A 17218-nucleotide genomic window follows, 5' to 3' on the forward strand; every position below is an offset into this window, starting at 1 on the left:
TCAGTTATTGGATCAGGCTGCTAAATTGCTTGTAAGGAAAACACCCTGGGGGGGGATCACCGCAGGCGAGGAGCCCCCCCCCCCCCCCCCACACATACACACACACACACATGGGGCAGGGGTGGGGGGGGGAGGCGATCATATCCTCAAGGCCGCTACGGGGCGCCGACGTGATGGATTATCGGAGAACGAGGATGTTCTTTTCATAATGACAGAGGTCTGATATGAAGGCCACAATGCGGGAATAATGTATAGGCTGCAGTTCACGCCGATGGCCTTGATCGGGGGTCTTCAACGTTTTCAGGCCAAGGACCCCTTAGTTGAGAGAGAGATGAAGCAAGGACCCCCACAACCTGTTCATAGATTCCATATACAGTAGTGTCATCGTTTGACAGTACAATCATCAGTGTATTTTGGAATCATGTCAATTTGTGCTTTCAGATATTTAACCACTTGAACCGTCAATACTTGTAAAACTTGACCTTTCTCTCTGTACTTAGTCTGCTCTTTTTCCCCTCTACACAAAAGCTCTTTCCCGAAAATAGCCGATCTACAAGCACTGCGAGGCGTTGTGAGCTTGTAGATCTGCTATTGTTGGCTAAAGTTCTCCGAATATGGACGCTAGGTTTAATATAAAAAAGGAGAAACATTTTTCTATCACACAAAGATTTGGAGGACCCCCTGTAGTAACTCTGAGGACCGCCTAGGGGTCCCGGACCCCCTGTTGAAGACCCCTGGCCTAGAGGGTGGCACTGTTAACCAAATAGATGCCTTAATGGACCACGTCACACTGATAAGAACCAGTATGCGTGCTCAGGTCGGCACCAAATGAACCCCACCGCCGCTCATAGGATGGATAGGTGGTCACTGCACTCAAGTGTAAAAATGCATTGCATCAAACTTTCAGATGCTGTTTTTTCTCCCATGGTGGAGGAAGAATGCTTAGGATTTTTTACTGTGATCTCTCACTCAGCGATTCAAAACAGTTGCCCTTCAAACCCTACCTCAAGAATAGCCAATCTACAAGCTCGCAACAAGCTTGTGAGCTTGTGCGACAGATTCATATCCGGCAACTTGCCGCCTGGTCAGACCTCTCAGTCTGTTTGAAAAGAATATCCTCGTTCTCCAATCTACAAGCTCACAGCGCATCACAACGTGATGCGTTGACCTATCCTGGTTCCAGCCCATAGACCCGCCCACTCTCAGAATGGACTGTTTCTCTGGTCTGGTGTTGAGTAAATGAATCGGCAGTTTACTGTCCCAAATGTCTGCTCCTCCAATGAGCGCAGGGGGTGGGGTTGTGTCTACCAAATATCCAATCCAATCAGCAGTTAAATGATTTCATTTCAGGAAGTTACACACCAGGCAGGCAGGCAGGCACACACACGTGCTGATTTCACCAAGCTGTTAATGTTGATTACATGTTTCTGGTCACAGTTCTGTGTGGAAGCAGTCATTGGCTCAGACAGAGACACAGAGACACACTCACACACACACACACACACACACACACACACACACACACACACACACACACACACACACACACACACACACACACACACACACACACACACACACACACACACACACGGCCTGACCGTGCGTCGCGATCACTGTGTGTCGCAATCACTTGCACGCGATCACTCGCACGCGATCACTCGCACGCTCACACAAAAGTCCCTCCCCGGTAATTCGTTCATGCAGGGCACAATGTCAGACTCAGTCTGAAATCAGACTAGTGTTGACCCCCAGTTTAAGATCTTAGTTTAAGGCCAAAGAAACCATCTTAGATCTGGGTCAAACTACTCTAAAAGTAGGCTGCATCTGCTAGAATCCATACTGTTTCGTGTCTGGAAGACTGGAACAAAATGCGCGTGTTGTGTCTGGAACAAAGGCTCATATTTATAGTAAGTTGATAGATAACACCACTGAAAATGTGTTGTCCTACTTAGTGGAAAACCCATTTAGAAGAGATTTCTGTGTGTATGTTCTGCTCTCATCTATTATTCTCAGCTCTGCTCTGGTTGGGTGTGCTCTCGTGGGGCGTCCCAGACAGCAGACATCATGCAGGGTAAGAGAACAGGTGTAAAAGTGCTGGATGAACCAGAGCACAACTCTATACTGGGTAAAGGCGGCTATATGTACTTAATAGAATTCAAACCAACCAAAACGTGTTTAGGTTTGCAGTTCCGAATTAAGTTTTATTATACTGTCAGAGCTCGCCTTATACTCAGTAATGTGCCCATATAGTTCAATGAATCTGCCTAGCAACACTGCGGTACTCAAGTACTGTAACTAAAATGTGTAGGTATTTTTACATTACCAGAGTATACTTTTATACTCTACTCCTCTAAATCTCAGACTCTCTGCAAATGATTTTTACTACTTTTACTTATGGTAATACCCTTGCACTTTTACTCAAGTAAATCCCTATACACCAGACTTTTACTTATAACAGAGGATCTCTACATTGATTTGCAGTAGCCTATTGATACTTTTACTTAAGTAAAAAGAAATGCGAGTACGTCTCCCACCACTGCACACACTCTCACCCCAAACACACACACGACAAGAGCCATTTCCACACACCTCATGAGTAGCATCGATTCACTAAAAGCCCCATTACCTGTTCACACACACACACACACACGCACGCACGCACACACACACGCACGCACGCACGCACGCACGCACGCACGCACGCACGCACGCACTCTCAGTCACACACCAAACACCATTACATCGCTGTCGGGCAAAAACCTCGTATCTCCAAGTTTCAAATGTGTGTGTGTGTGTTTGACATACAAGGTTTTCACCCGACAACAATGATTACCTGCTCACAGCTTCAGCTCCGGAGCTAAATCCTTTCTTTCACGCCGCCCCCACCTCAAACCCGTCCACTCCACCCACAACAGGAAATGGTTTCTCATCCTCCGGTACGACGCGTTAGACGGGCGCTGCTACAGTACAGCTGCTCTTCGGGGGGAGTTATATGTGATTGCCAATCACACCGAAGATTGTACTGCCCACGCCTCATTTTCGATTGGCCCCGGCTCACGGCTTAATGGCGCGACACGCTGCTAGCGATCCACATGCTGTGTGTCTAACACATGACCAGTGTACAATCTATTAGGCCTGCTGTGTGTGTGCATGTGCGTTTGTGTGTGCACACGTGTGTGCATGTGCGTGCGTACATGTGTGTGAGTGAGTGAGTGAGAGAGAGAAAGGGGTTATCTAAGGGTATACACGTAATATCTTTGATAATGGAGACCTCACATTATACTGTATGATATAATCTGAAGTAGACTGCAGCACAGTGATATTGTACAATATAGGAGAGGCACACATCTCCACCAGGCCGGGTTGCCTGCAGTCATAGCCAAGTGGAACGGAATCTGAACAATCTGACTGTTACATCTCGATCACATGACATGCTTATCGATTTGTGAGGTTTGGACAAATTCTTTAGGAGTAGTAGCAAAATAATTTGGCAGATTTTTAGGATGGAGGTTCTTCCTTGCCATACTGGTCTGGGTGTGTGCTTGCAAACCTTTTTTCTAAACAGATGATGAAAACGATGTTTGTCCTTACCGTAATTAACATACAATCGTGTCATATTGTATATTGACCTATGTAGATTGCAGCTATTCAGAATATGAGACAGAAATACAAAAGAATATGAGTCTGACACGCACAAACAACAAGAACGCAAAGCACAAGAATGTGGTTGTACTGGTCAGCTCCCAGTACAACAGTAGAAGACTGTGGTTGTACTGGTCAGCTCCCAGTACAACAGTAGAAGACTGTGGTTGTACTGGTCAGCTACAGTACAACAGTAGAAGACTGTGGTTGTACTGGTCAGCTCCCAGTACAACAGTAGAAGACTGTGGTTGTACTGGTCAGCTCCCAGTGACCAACAGTAAAACACTGTGGTTGTACTGGCCAGCTCCCAGTGACCAACAGTAAAACACTGTGGTTGTACTGGTCAGCTCCCAGTACAACAGTAACACACTGTGGTTGTACTGGTCAGCTCCCAGTGCGACAGTAACAGGCTGTGGTTGTACTGGTCAGCTCCCAGTACAACAGTAACATACTGTGGTTGTACTGGTCAGCTCCCAGTTCAACAGTAGAATACTGTGGTTGTACTGGTCAGCTCCCAGTACAACAGTAGAAGACTGTGGTTGTACTGGTCAGCTCCCAGTACAACAGTAGAAGACTGTGGTTGTACTGGTCAGCTCCCAGTACAACAGTAGAAGACTGTGGTTGTACTAACTGGTCAGCTCCCAGTACAAGCTCACAACGCGTCGTTTCGGAAACTTGCAAGATGTGGGACATTCCGAAACGTTTGCCTTCACAATAAAACCTTATCAGCATTATGACAATGACAGTGGGAAAGGATAACGTATTCAGTGTCATTTCACATTGCCAAGGGGTGCAGCAAGAGTGTGCAGTGGACACATACTGTACCGTCGTGACTGGTTCACCTTGTCACATTTCCTGGGGCAATTTGCCCAGATCAGGCATGTCAGGGATGTCATGCACGTCATGTGATTTTCAACTGTCCGCCACTAAGGGGCAGTGGTGATCTGCTGCCTTGTTACTGTTTGTATTTCAAATGGTCAGTGGTTAAGTACTAGACTACATACTTTCTGTTAATGTTTATGGGGCGGCATAGCTCAGGGGTAGAGAAACTGTTATTAGAGCACGAAGGGTTCCCAGTTCGAATCCGGGCTCCCCCTGAGTTAATGTCGAAGAGTCCTTGGGCAAGACTCTGAACCCCTCAAGACAGCTCATTTGAATTGAGAAAAGGGAGAAAAATAATAATAATAATGTGTTTGTTTCCTTAATATATATATATATATATATATATATATATATATATATATATATATAATATATATATACTGCTCAAAGAAATGAAGGGAACAAAATTTTCCCTTAATTTATTTGAGTACAGTATACTGTAGTACTGCTCAAAGAATTAAGGGAACATTTTGTTCCGTTCATTATTTTGAGCAGTATATCCTACACCTATTTCGTCAGGAAATTAAGTATTTTCCTAACCTAGCTGATTCGCTGCCCACAAGGAGCGCGTGAGAAATTATGGGCTAAGAGTTTTGCTCACGAACAAACATTGACATCGCTACCTTGGCCTGGAATCAAACCAGGGCCAACCAGAGGCTCTGGTTTCCCAGGCGGGCTCCCTAACCATTCAGCTATGCTACGCTATTTATTTCAGCTTAGTTTTTTATTTATTTAATAAATCAAATAGCAAAACTAACTAAAATGTTTATAGTGTTATTTTATTAAAAGGAGTTTGGTAGCACTTTACAATAATGACCTGTTATAAAGCATTTATAAACATTTATAACACATTAATAAGCAACTTGTAGATGAGTAATAATGAATGAACAAGCGGTTAATACATGTTTATTTAAACATTTATAACTATATTTAATAATCATTTATAAATTGTTACTAACTAGTGAACTATTCATGAATAAGCCATTTATAAACAATTATAAATATATTTTAAATCATTTGTAACCAAAGTTATTTAGTATTTATAAGCTATTTAGAGATAAATAACTAATCATTTACAAGCTATTCATATACATTGGTAAATGTTTAGTAAAACATTTATAACCCTTTTTATGCCTTTGTAAATGATTATTAAAACATTAATAACACAGTTATAAGTTATTTGTAGATAAGAAACTAATCATAGACAAGCTATTTATATACTAATTCATTATTTACAACTGTCTATTTATGTGGCCTCCATTTTTGTTCATGTTTAACAAATGCTTTGTAAAGCATTCCTAAATTATCTATAAATCATTGGTAGATGTTATCAAGAGCCCTAATGTAAAGTGAAGACACTTCATAATCTACAACTGTCTAAATAACACTAATACTAAATAACTTTGGTTACAAATGATTTAAAATATATTTATAATTGTTTACAAATGGCTTATTCATGAATAGTTCACTAGTTACTAACAATTTATAAATGATTATTAAATATAGTTATAAATGTTTAAATAAACATGTATTAACCGCTTGTTCATTCATTATTACTCATCTACAAGTTGCTTATTAATGTGTTATAAATGTTTATAAATGCTTTATAACAGGTCATTATTGTAAAGTGCTACCAGGAGGGGTAGATAAGACAGACTGATGCTCTGCAAATGTACTCAGAAGGATGTATGTGTGTGTTTTACAAACGATTATAGAGTTACCATGGCTTGGTGGTAGAATCAATGTGTTGTAATGTCTTAATCCTTGGGTAAGGCAGTTTGAATCCGGGAAGAAGATCATCATGTAAATTCATTTTTCAATTTGAGTTTTGCCTATTATGTGTTCATGGCAAAGACAGCCATTAAGCTATCGATTAATTGATCAATATAATGTTAGATAGATAGGTAGGCTAGAGTAAAGGATCTTATTAGGTGTGATGGTGGCTCAGGGGTAGAGAAACTGGCATAAAACACAGAGGTTTCTCGAAAGGTTTTCAGATCGATTCTGGGCTCCCCCAGAGATAATGTTTAAGAATCCTTGTGCAAGACGCTGAAGTCTCAACTCCTAGTTGCTACAGGTGAGCAGGTTGGTGCCTTGCATGGTTTCCTGCCATCTGTGTGTGTGAATGCAATCTGGCAAGCCATCGTCAAGAAAAGGGACCGCCCACTCATCCTTTCATAGCCATCATTGACTCTTGTCTCGCGAGATTGGTGTGAATGTAATGCACAATCTATGTAAAGCGTAGATCGTCCATTTTCAAAAAGCCAAGGTATAAAATAGGATTAAAGTGGTTAATGTTAGTTTTGTAATATTATAGTCCAACATTATGAATTGCTCAGCGGCAGCTCCGACTGATGTGTGCAGCAATAACAGCCTACAATTAAAAGTCTTTACGAACTCTATCATCAGAAGCTTAGAAATGGGCAGCCATAGCTGAATGGTTAGGGAGCCTGCTTGGGGATCCAGAGCCCCTGGTTGTCCCTGGTTCAATTCCAGACCATGGTAGCAATGTTGATGTGTGTCCCTGAGCAAGACTCTTAACTCCTAATTGCTCACGTGCTCCTTGTGGGCAGCAAATTGGTTGGGCTGAAAATACTGAATTTCCCTTGTGCAAGGAGTAGGTAACTATTATTATTCAAATGTAGTTGACATAGGTAAGAAACCAATTCTGATTGTGATTGAACATACCGGTAACCAATTCTGATTGTGATTGAACATAAGAATAAGAACGATTTTTGACATTTTTAGACTCAATATTTTCTTTAATCTTAAAGCCATACTGTGTAAGATGCCCAACTAGTGGTCATTAGCCCTATAGCAAACCGCGGTCGCGTCCGCGTCTTTCGGACGTTTTTCGTACCTTCAGACCCCCGCGTCTGCCTCCACCTCGCTGAGATCTATCTTTTAAGGGGTCCCTTGTTCCTGTGCGTTCAGTAATTCCAGAGATACGGACTCCTTCACCCTGCCTGGTAGGCGAAATTACCTAGAGAAGGGATGGTACAAACGGGCGACAACAAATATGGCTGCCATAGCGACCCCACTTCAAGATGCGCTGTGATTGGCCGGCAGTTGTATAACCCTCGCTGTGATTGGCCGGTAGTGTGATGACGCAATTTTGGCGCGAGATCCGGTCCACGGCAAGGATCTCAGTTTACATACAGAGAAGGCTTTACAGGCTGAAATTCACGGCGCGGATCTTCTAAAACTTTTGTGATTTAATAGTTAGGAGAATTTTAAGATTTGTTTTATAAAAAAAGTTACATAGTACAACTTTAATTAAAACATAATTTAGCTAAATTGCATGACTGTGGTGGGGAAAGAAGAAACCAATCTGTTTCTGATTAACATTTGTATTTACTTTCCATAACATGCCATGGATAAATACATTTCTTGTATGAGACATTATATATCCTGCTGATGTTTGCTGACTCCTAAGTGCCACCCCGTGGCTGTATTTGAAACTACATTGCAATACATAAGTGGGTGAAGGCAGTAGACAGTGTGAAGTAAGTGATATGAAAAAACCTGAGTGAAATGTGACAAGGTGAACCAGTCACGACGGTATGTACCTCAATGTTAAATTGGATGAAATAATTTTGACAAATAATAGCTCGAAACAACATATTGAACAAAAGGGAACATTAAAAAAAAAAGGACCAAAATCGTTCATTTTTGGAACCATGAACTTGTATCTGAATTATGAACGATGAACTGAAATAGTTTGTTTTAAAAATGGTGGACTGAATTAGTTCATAATAGAAAGTGAACTTTCCCAACACTGCCTATAGACACATTCAATCTAAGGGACATTGAAGGGTCTTTGTGTGTTTGTCTTTGTCGCCGACCGCTCTCTGCATCCTCTGCTTGTGTGGAATTATTATCCATGCTCTGGTTCACACCCAGCAGAACCAAGCCTTGCCTTCATGAGTAACCACACTCACAGACACAGTGCACAGTGTGTGTGTGTGTGTGTGTGTGTGTGTGTGTGTGTGTGTGTGTGTGTGTGTGTGTGTGTGTGTGTGTGTGTGTGTGTGTGTGTGTGTGTGTGTGTGTGTGTGCGCATATGATTTTTTTCCCTATAGTCTGATTAAATATTCATGTTCTCATGGTTTCACAGTGTTAGAGCACAGATTCCAAACACACTAGGCCCCAGGGACGTGCAGAGAATGTTAGAGAGGCAGGGGCCGTCATTTCTTAAAGGTGTATTCAGTGATAATGAAAGTGGCCGGGGGTCATCTTGTCCCTTACTGGCCTTAAAGCGTGGAAATGTTTAGTTTTTATAGATGTTTTACACCATTATAATGTTCTCATTTTAATTAGACCCAATCGTTTTGATCATTAGACCCAATCGTTTTGATCATTAGACCCAATCACTGAATATCAGTAGGCCTACGTCTCCAGCTTCAGGATATGTATGATACTGATTTACTACGAGACTGTATGGCATTTTGTGAGTTCAGTAGTTTACAATCTAGGCATTGTGTGGTTCTCAAAACTTTTATTTTCACCATCATAACTAAACATCATAACATAACTATGGCCATACTCTACTTGGTCGAGGACTGGCTGGCCACCTCTGAAAAAAAGAATCTAGCTATGCTCGTAACACGGGCCATGGTGGAAGTCCTTATATGGTCAGCACACATTCTAGTGAGGAGAATGAATGGAAAATGTACCAATTATATTTTATTTGAATGAAATACAATCACTGAATATACCTTTAAAAGGGCCTTTTTGTGAAAATAGCGAAAATAGCAGACCTCCAAGTCTGGAGAGGGCACTTTTTACAGACGGATAAAAGGGCAGGGGCTCAAGCCCCCTTTGACGTCTGTGTGCACGTGCCTGCTGAGCCCCATGGATGGATGAGTCTCAGTGTGTCCAAAGTGTGGCCTTGGGGCAAACGCGGCCCTAGGCCAAATGTATACGGCCTTCGGCATAATTCCTACATTGTTTTATGAAAGGCCCAGCACCGTCAGACGAGACTATTTTCCCAGAGTATAATTTGTCAGGATTCCTTGTTCCCTGTTGTCTCATTCTGAAGGGGTCAAAGAAAGGCCATTATGCTATTAAAAAAAAGAGAGGGTCAATCAGGGGGAGTTAAAGATGGTCTGGCAGAAAGTGTGGAGTTAGGATGTTTTGTCCCAAGCACTTTTTACTACTTTCAATTGGTTCAATATTATTTTAACCAACACTCAGCTGTAAGGGTGTTCAATAGCCCTGATTTATGCCAAAAAAATCAAAAACCTCAAAAATGGAGTTAAGAGGTTTTGGCCAGGCAGTGACGATATGGTATGTACAGTACAGTATGCGACTTTGTTACAGTCTGACCGAAAGTACATTATGTCAGGAGATGTAGTCGGCCCTTGGGTGTTTCAAAATGGTCTAATGTGGCCCCTTTTGAAAACAGTTGTAGTACCGTGAAGTGGGTAGTAGTATAGTGTAGAGTAGTGCACTGTGTAGCTGAGATAGAAGAGCCGATATGATGTGGTTTCACTGTTGTTGAAACCATGGCGCTAGCATTTTGTGTTCAGTGACACTATGTTGAATGGATATTTGGAGACATAATACTCAAATACTGTATGTTCAACTATAGGTCAGACAGACAGACAGACAGACAGACAGACAGACAGACAGACAGACAGACAGACAGACAGACAGACAGACAGATCTACCCACCTCTGCAAAGAGGGAAGGAATAAAACAAAGCAAACATCAAGAACACTTAATTGCTCAAGGGCACTTTGAGAGTAGTTTAGTGAGCAGTGGATGAGCGGAGCGGGGAGCATTACTCCTCCACACTGACCCTGCCCACATCTTCTCACACCAGGGACTTGAACCACTGACCTCCTCCAGGCTGCAAAGACACATGTATGTTCAACTTAATCTATTTCTTTAAGAGGCTGTGGGCTGTTTCTCCTCTCTCTACCCAGGGAAGGGTTTAGAGAAAATACTTGTGTTTCTCTCTTTCAGTCAGACAGAAATACTGTATGTGTATTTTCAGTTCTGGACAACTGCCCTACTGACCAGCTTCAAACTTGGCCAAACACCTTTGTGTCCTCTACGACACACACAAAGTCCATCACTCAAACACACACACTTTTGAAAATTAAAGGTCTTTGCACACTGCTGCGTTTTTCGGGCCGAATATCGGAGTGAATTTCGGAGCGCGTGAATAAAGAAATCAACCTCACGTTATGTCAATCACGTTTGCACACTGCCGCCCGTTTCGTATTTATTTTCGGACCAGGGTTGATTTTTTCCGATTTTCGCAACTGTCACCACTGGGTCCTTTGCTCTCTCTCTCTCTCTCTCTCTCTCCTTGGCCTGAAAAATGCTTTCGAGGATTTTGGATTTCCAAAACGCAACGAGAAAACGCAGTGCAGTGTGCAACCAGCTTTAGAACTACAAAGCAGATTTCATTTTATACCCTCTAGAGTTAAATTATTGTAAAACATGCATTACTTAAAGGAGTAGTTCACCCCCAAAATGACTTTTTTTTCTATTGATTACTAACGCTATGGAAACTTGAGTTTTCACTGTTGGGTTCCTTAGACAAAAATGTGTTTTTAGTAAATATACCCCCATTGATTTCGAATGGGGACCCAAATGCATTTGGGTCCCCACCCAGAATCAATGGGGGTATATTTATTGCAATCAAATCTTTGTCTTAAAAATGCGACAAAAAACTAAAACTATTATTGAACTCTCCATAGCGTGAGTAATCAATAGAAAAAAAGTCATTTTGGGGTGAACTACTCCTTTAATCTGCAAGAAGTGTACACAATTAGAGACAGTAAGAATTGTTATTTTGATCAGTGTTTGCCTGTTATCTCTCCTATGGTACCAACATCAATACTAGCACAGCATGGAATTATGGACATATTTCTTAGCCAACGACAACAAACCATTCTGTTTTGGGTGTGAGAGGCTAAATGGTGGTCTGTGGCTCAAACGCCCAATACCAATAAATAAAATAATGGACCTTGATATGAAAAAAGAGCTTTGGTGTGGGAGGGAAAAAAAAAAGAGCAGACTAAGTACTGAGTGAACGGTCAAGTTTATTAAGTATTGATGGTTCAAGTGGTTAAATATCTGAAAACACAAATTGACATGAATCCAAAATACACTGATGATTGTTCTGTCAAACGATTAAATATGGAATCTATGAACAGGTTGTGGGGGTCCCTGCTTCATCTCTCTCTCAACTAAGGGGTCCTTGGCCTGAAAACGTTGAAGACCCCTGACATACAGTATTATGAGGTTTCCACCTGACAACAGTGCCTAACGGCCGGACTACACCAAAAAATGCGCGCATATGCACGTACTGTCCGTGAAGACGCTCGCGTATGCGTAAACGCTCCAGGCTACACCAAGGAGGGTGTATATGTGAGGAAGACCAGATAGTCTGTGTACAAAACGCATACGTGTGCTTAAAAAATAGAACTTTTTAGGGAATGCGTATCCGCGGTTCGCGCTATCCGTACGCTTGGTGTAGCCGGCTGAATTGATATACATTGGATCTATCCAAAACGCACATACGCGCGCGCGACCCGCATACGCACTGACGCGCGCAAAGCGGCTTGGTGTAGCCCGGCCGTAATGGATTACAGTGTGTGCATGGGTGTGACGCCTCAATCTGTGTCTGTGTTTTCTCGCATCCTCATGCCCCGGGGCGCTTTATTACGGTCTGAAGTCACACGCACACGCACACACACACACACACACACACACACACACACACACACACACACACACACACACACACACACACACACACACACACACACACAGATCTCAATCTGGGAAGCTGGAGCACTTACTGACTGTACGCCTTCCTGTACGGCGTCCAATCTGTCCATCATAACCCTACCATACTGCTAATGCTTTCATAACAGCAGCCTTTTAACAGACATCACCCTAATGTCACACGCACACTCTCTCTCTCTCTCTCTCTCACACACACACACACACACACACACACACACACACACACACACACACACACACGCACACACACACACACACACACACACACACACACACACACACACACACACACACATACACACACACACACACACACACACACACACACACCCCTACACACACACACACACACACACACACACACACACACACACACACACACACACACACACACACACACACACACCCCTACACACACACACACACACACACACACACACACACACACACACACACACACACACACACACACACACACACACACACACACACTGCATGTATTCGTTGTCGGTGAAACCTTGTATAATTATGTCCAAAGTCATTCATTTTCTTCTTTTTTTATAAAATGATGAAAATTGCTAATCTACAAGCTCACAACTCATTGCCGTGTGTATGCGTTTTGAGATCTGCTATTTTCACAACAGTTGTGCAACACTCTTGTGTGATTAAGACAGTATAGCACACGCACACTCACACACACAAACACTAACATTCATACAGTACGCACACTGTGCTGTAGCCTACAGATAATTGCATGATACAGTGTGTGTGTGTGTGTGTGTGTGTGTGTGTGTGTGTGTGTGTGTGTGTGTGTGTGTGTGTGTGTGTGTGTGTGTGTGTGTGTGTGTGTGTGCGCGCGCGCGCTTGTGTGTGTGTGGTTGTGCTATCTGCTGTGAAGTGTAAAGGTTACGGTTCATAACACTACACATTCATCTGACAGCACCCTTATCTAGACACACACACACACACACACACACACACACACACACACACACACACACACACACACACACACACACACACACACACACACACACACACACACACGCACACACACACACACACACACACACTGACTAAATGTTAATTGGCTGTCTCGCAGTGGGAGTCGGCCAGATATACTTGGCTGGGTTTATATAATGTTTTCTGTTCAGGGTAATCTATCACATTCTGCTGGAATGAATGGGATAATTCCAGATATTCCTGATGTGTTTCAATCTGTGAGATTGGAGCGGTAATTGGACGTGTGCACCGTGCAGTCAGCTGGAATAAAGGAAACGAAAGCAGAGTCGTAGTCAGCATGGTGGCAGACACACACACACACACACACACACACACACACACACACACACACACACACACACACACACACACACGCGCCTCCAGTCAAATGTATTCCCATTTTCCTCAAGTAAAAGTATCAATACTGCAGTATAGAAATACTCTGTTAGGGTGCCCTCACACCAAAATACCTATGAGAGTGGAATCCGCGTTCCGCCAATGCATTTCAATGAGAGTTAAGCGGTTTCATGCCAGCAGAGGATTTCTGCAAAAAACGCTCCCTTCTCATTGAAATGCATTGGCGGAACGCGGATTCCGGGTGTGAGGGCACCCTTAGGCTGCAGCCACACCAAAATACCTAGAGTGAAATCCGCCAATGCATTTCAATGAGAAGGGGGCAGTTTCATGCCATTAGAGGATTTCTGCAAAAAACACTCTATTCTCATTGCAATGCATTGGAGGATTCCACTCTAGGTATTTTGGTGTGGCTGCAGCCTTACAAGTAAAAGTCCAGAATAAAAAATGTACTTGAGTAAAAGTACAAACGTATTGGCATCAAAATGTAATTAAAGTAAAAGTATAAAATGTTTGAAAATAGCCGATCTACAAGCTCACAACGCGTCGCATCGCGACGCGTTGGGAGCTTGCAGATCGGCTATTTTCAAATAGCCTAGGTATAAAATAGGGCTAAAGTGGATTAATGTATGTTTTATAATATAATCATTTATATCTGCAAAGTAACTAGTAACTAAAGTTTTCAAATAAATGTAGTAGAGTAAAAGATATTTGGATCCGAGGTGTAGTGGAGTCGAAGTGAAAGTATTCGAAATTGGAAATAATCAAGTAAAGTACAAATAGCTCAAAAGTACATTACTTAAGTAAATCTACTTGGTTACTTTACACCACTGCTCATTTCATTGTGACAAAGTTGTTATGTTCTTGCTATGTCGGGTGGAAACCTTGTATGTCCAAAACCGTTTGTTTTGTAGTCATCATTTTAGAAATGATTTAAAGTAGTGAAGATAGCCGATTTACACGCAACAGCGTTGTGCGCTTGTAGATCTGCTATTTTCACTAATTTTGTGCGGCAGTCTTGTATGATGAAGCAGGGCTTTACTTTACGAAAAGACATACAAATATTGAAACTTGGAGATACAAGGTTTCTGCCCGACAGTGAAGATATCATCTGCACAATTTCAATTTCAGTTCAATTCACTTCGATTTATTGGCATGAGAAAATATGTTTACATTGCCAAAACAAGTGTCAAAATATAATTAAAAAAATAAAAAGGGGAAACATATAGTTGGAGGGGGTGCAGCATTGTGTAAACGGCTATGTCACATTGTGGGCTGTATTTTGATAGTCTTAAGCACCAGCTCTTATGCCTTTACTTAGAGGCCTGTCCATACTGTCTCCGACCACCAAACCCTTCGTCTGAGAATTGCGACTTTCCTACGTGCACCTTTCCGAACTCTAATTCGGGGTAATGCTTTTCAGAAGATAAGAGTGACGTCATTTAGTAGTTTTGAACCGGACCTTTCAGACGAAAAGTTTGGTGGTCGGTCGGAGACAGTATGGACAGGCCTTTAAGTTCAGGCCGGGTACACATTTTAGTGTATGTATTTGTAGGCTAAATTCTGAATGGGGTAAGGCATAAGAGCTGGTACTAAGACAATCAAAATAGAGTATGTCAATTCCACTTGTTTATCCAGTTTTCAGTTTTACTAAAAAGAGCTGGAGAGAAGGGGACTGAAGGGGACTATAGCAATGATTACTATCACAGTAGGCTAATAGACTAGAGCGTTTTGATTAAATCAAACATCACCTACAGCACAGCACAAGTGAAGTCAAAATAACACTGCACGGACAACACATTACATTGAATTGTATGTTGCAGTTTGTTGAACAAAATGTGTCTTTGCTTTTCAAAAGACCCGGAACTTATTGATGCTAATTCAAACATCCAGTAACAGTTTGACAAAATGATTGGTTTATTTCAGTGCATTGGGGTAGTGAAAACATATAGCCCAATATGACACTCAGACTCAGAGACATATTGTCTTACAGAACTGTAAAAGATATTCACAGATGGAATATACACTGACAATATCCGTCTTCGTTTAATTAAAGGTGTAGCAGAGGATTCATTGCTTCTCTCTATCGGTGTTTAAAATGATGCAGAGACGGCCAATAACTGACACGTTCTGTTTATTTGGGCTCACTGTCAGACTTACTGTCATGTTCCAGGGTTTATTTCCTCTGTAGGGAAACTGTTTGGGTTTCATACTCTACTAAGGGAAGACATTTGGCCCCATCTAGTGGTCATAATGCAGCGTTGCAGTCTGGTGGACCTGTAGGCAACATCTAACTTGTTTACTTCCACACCTTTCCTGGCCCCCTGACATTGTGAGCCTGTTGATCTGCAATTGTTTCTTTTGTTTTCACTTTTGCCCAATACTCTTATATGTAGGCCATTATTTGCAAGAAACACATTTGAAATATGGAGATACAAGGAAGGTTTCTGACAGAGATATAACAAGACTTGTGTGCCTACTGGTCCAGCTGTACACTGAACTGGTTTAGTCTTTTCCTACATGTTTCTGGTTGTAGGCCTACTGGTGTCTCATACTGATTGTGTTGGGCGCGCTACAGACAGTTGCGACAGCTATCGTGTCCGTATCATCTGAGAATGAGGGTGGTGGAGGGATCCAATTCATTGTCAATGAAGGTCACGTGTTTTTTTTGTCTCTTGCAAATCTCTTGGCCAAAAGACAGCCTTCGGTTGAGCAAGAGACACGGCAACGACATGAAACCACGTGACTTATGTCTGATTGCGGCCTCACGCGTATGTCTGATTGCGGCCTTGGTGTTTTCCTACAGGGTCTGGTTGTACTGGTAGCCTATTGTTTTTTTTTACTTTGCACTATTAGGTTGGAACTATTGCTGTATTGACTTTGACCTCTAAGGACCTTCCAGGGAGAGTGCTCATGTGCGTCTCGCGGTGACACACTGCCTAGTTTCTTCTGCTCTGAGCTGTTTCTGTTGTTTTTTTCGCACTGTTTTTCGACATTGCACTATTAGGTTGTGTTGGTAGTTTCTGAGTATTTGTCTTGTTTAACAATGACAGTGAGATACTTGTTGCACTAACTAGCATTGACTGCTTTGGTCTCTTTTTTGTAAGACACTTTATGTATATATACTTATATTTAATTCGCCCCCTCTATTGATGCACCTTCTCTTTTTTGGTACTGTACTGCTCTTGTTTTTACTCTTATCTATCTTTTCCTACTTCTCTGTAACGTTGTAAATAACTGTATACTGCTGTGCTACAACTGGACAACTGAATTTCCCCTTTGGGATAATAAAGGTATCTATCTATCTTATCTATCTATCTATCTATCTATCTATCTATCTATCTATCTATCTATCTATCTATCTATCTATCTATCTATCTATTCTCATACTTGTTGTGTGTTTGTCCTACAGTTTTCTGGTTGTACTAGATGACTCATAGGCCGACTGGTTTGTTGGTGTTTTCCTACGGGTTTCGGTTCTGGTTGTACTGGGATCTCATACTGGTTTTGTTTGGGTTTTCCTGCAAGTTTCTGTTCTGGTTGTATTGGGTCTCATATAGGGCTGTCA

General features: G+C 42.0%; 1 protein-coding gene across 1 annotated transcript in view; it reads left to right on the plus strand.

Annotated features, from left to right (window-relative positions):
• kcnq3 (potassium voltage-gated channel, KQT-like subfamily, member 3) overlaps positions 1-17218 on the plus strand; it is a gene marked incomplete at both ends in the record, with an annotated part of 256289 nt that overhangs the window by 208694 nt on the left and 30377 nt on the right. The gene's annotated exons all lie outside the window — the stretch shown is intronic.

This window comes from Nannobrachium achirus, assembly GCF_963921795.1.
Source record: "Nannobrachium achirus genome assembly, chromosome: 5".
In the NCBI taxonomy this organism is placed as follows: domain Eukaryota; kingdom Metazoa; phylum Chordata; class Actinopteri; order Myctophiformes; family Myctophidae; genus Nannobrachium; species Nannobrachium achirus.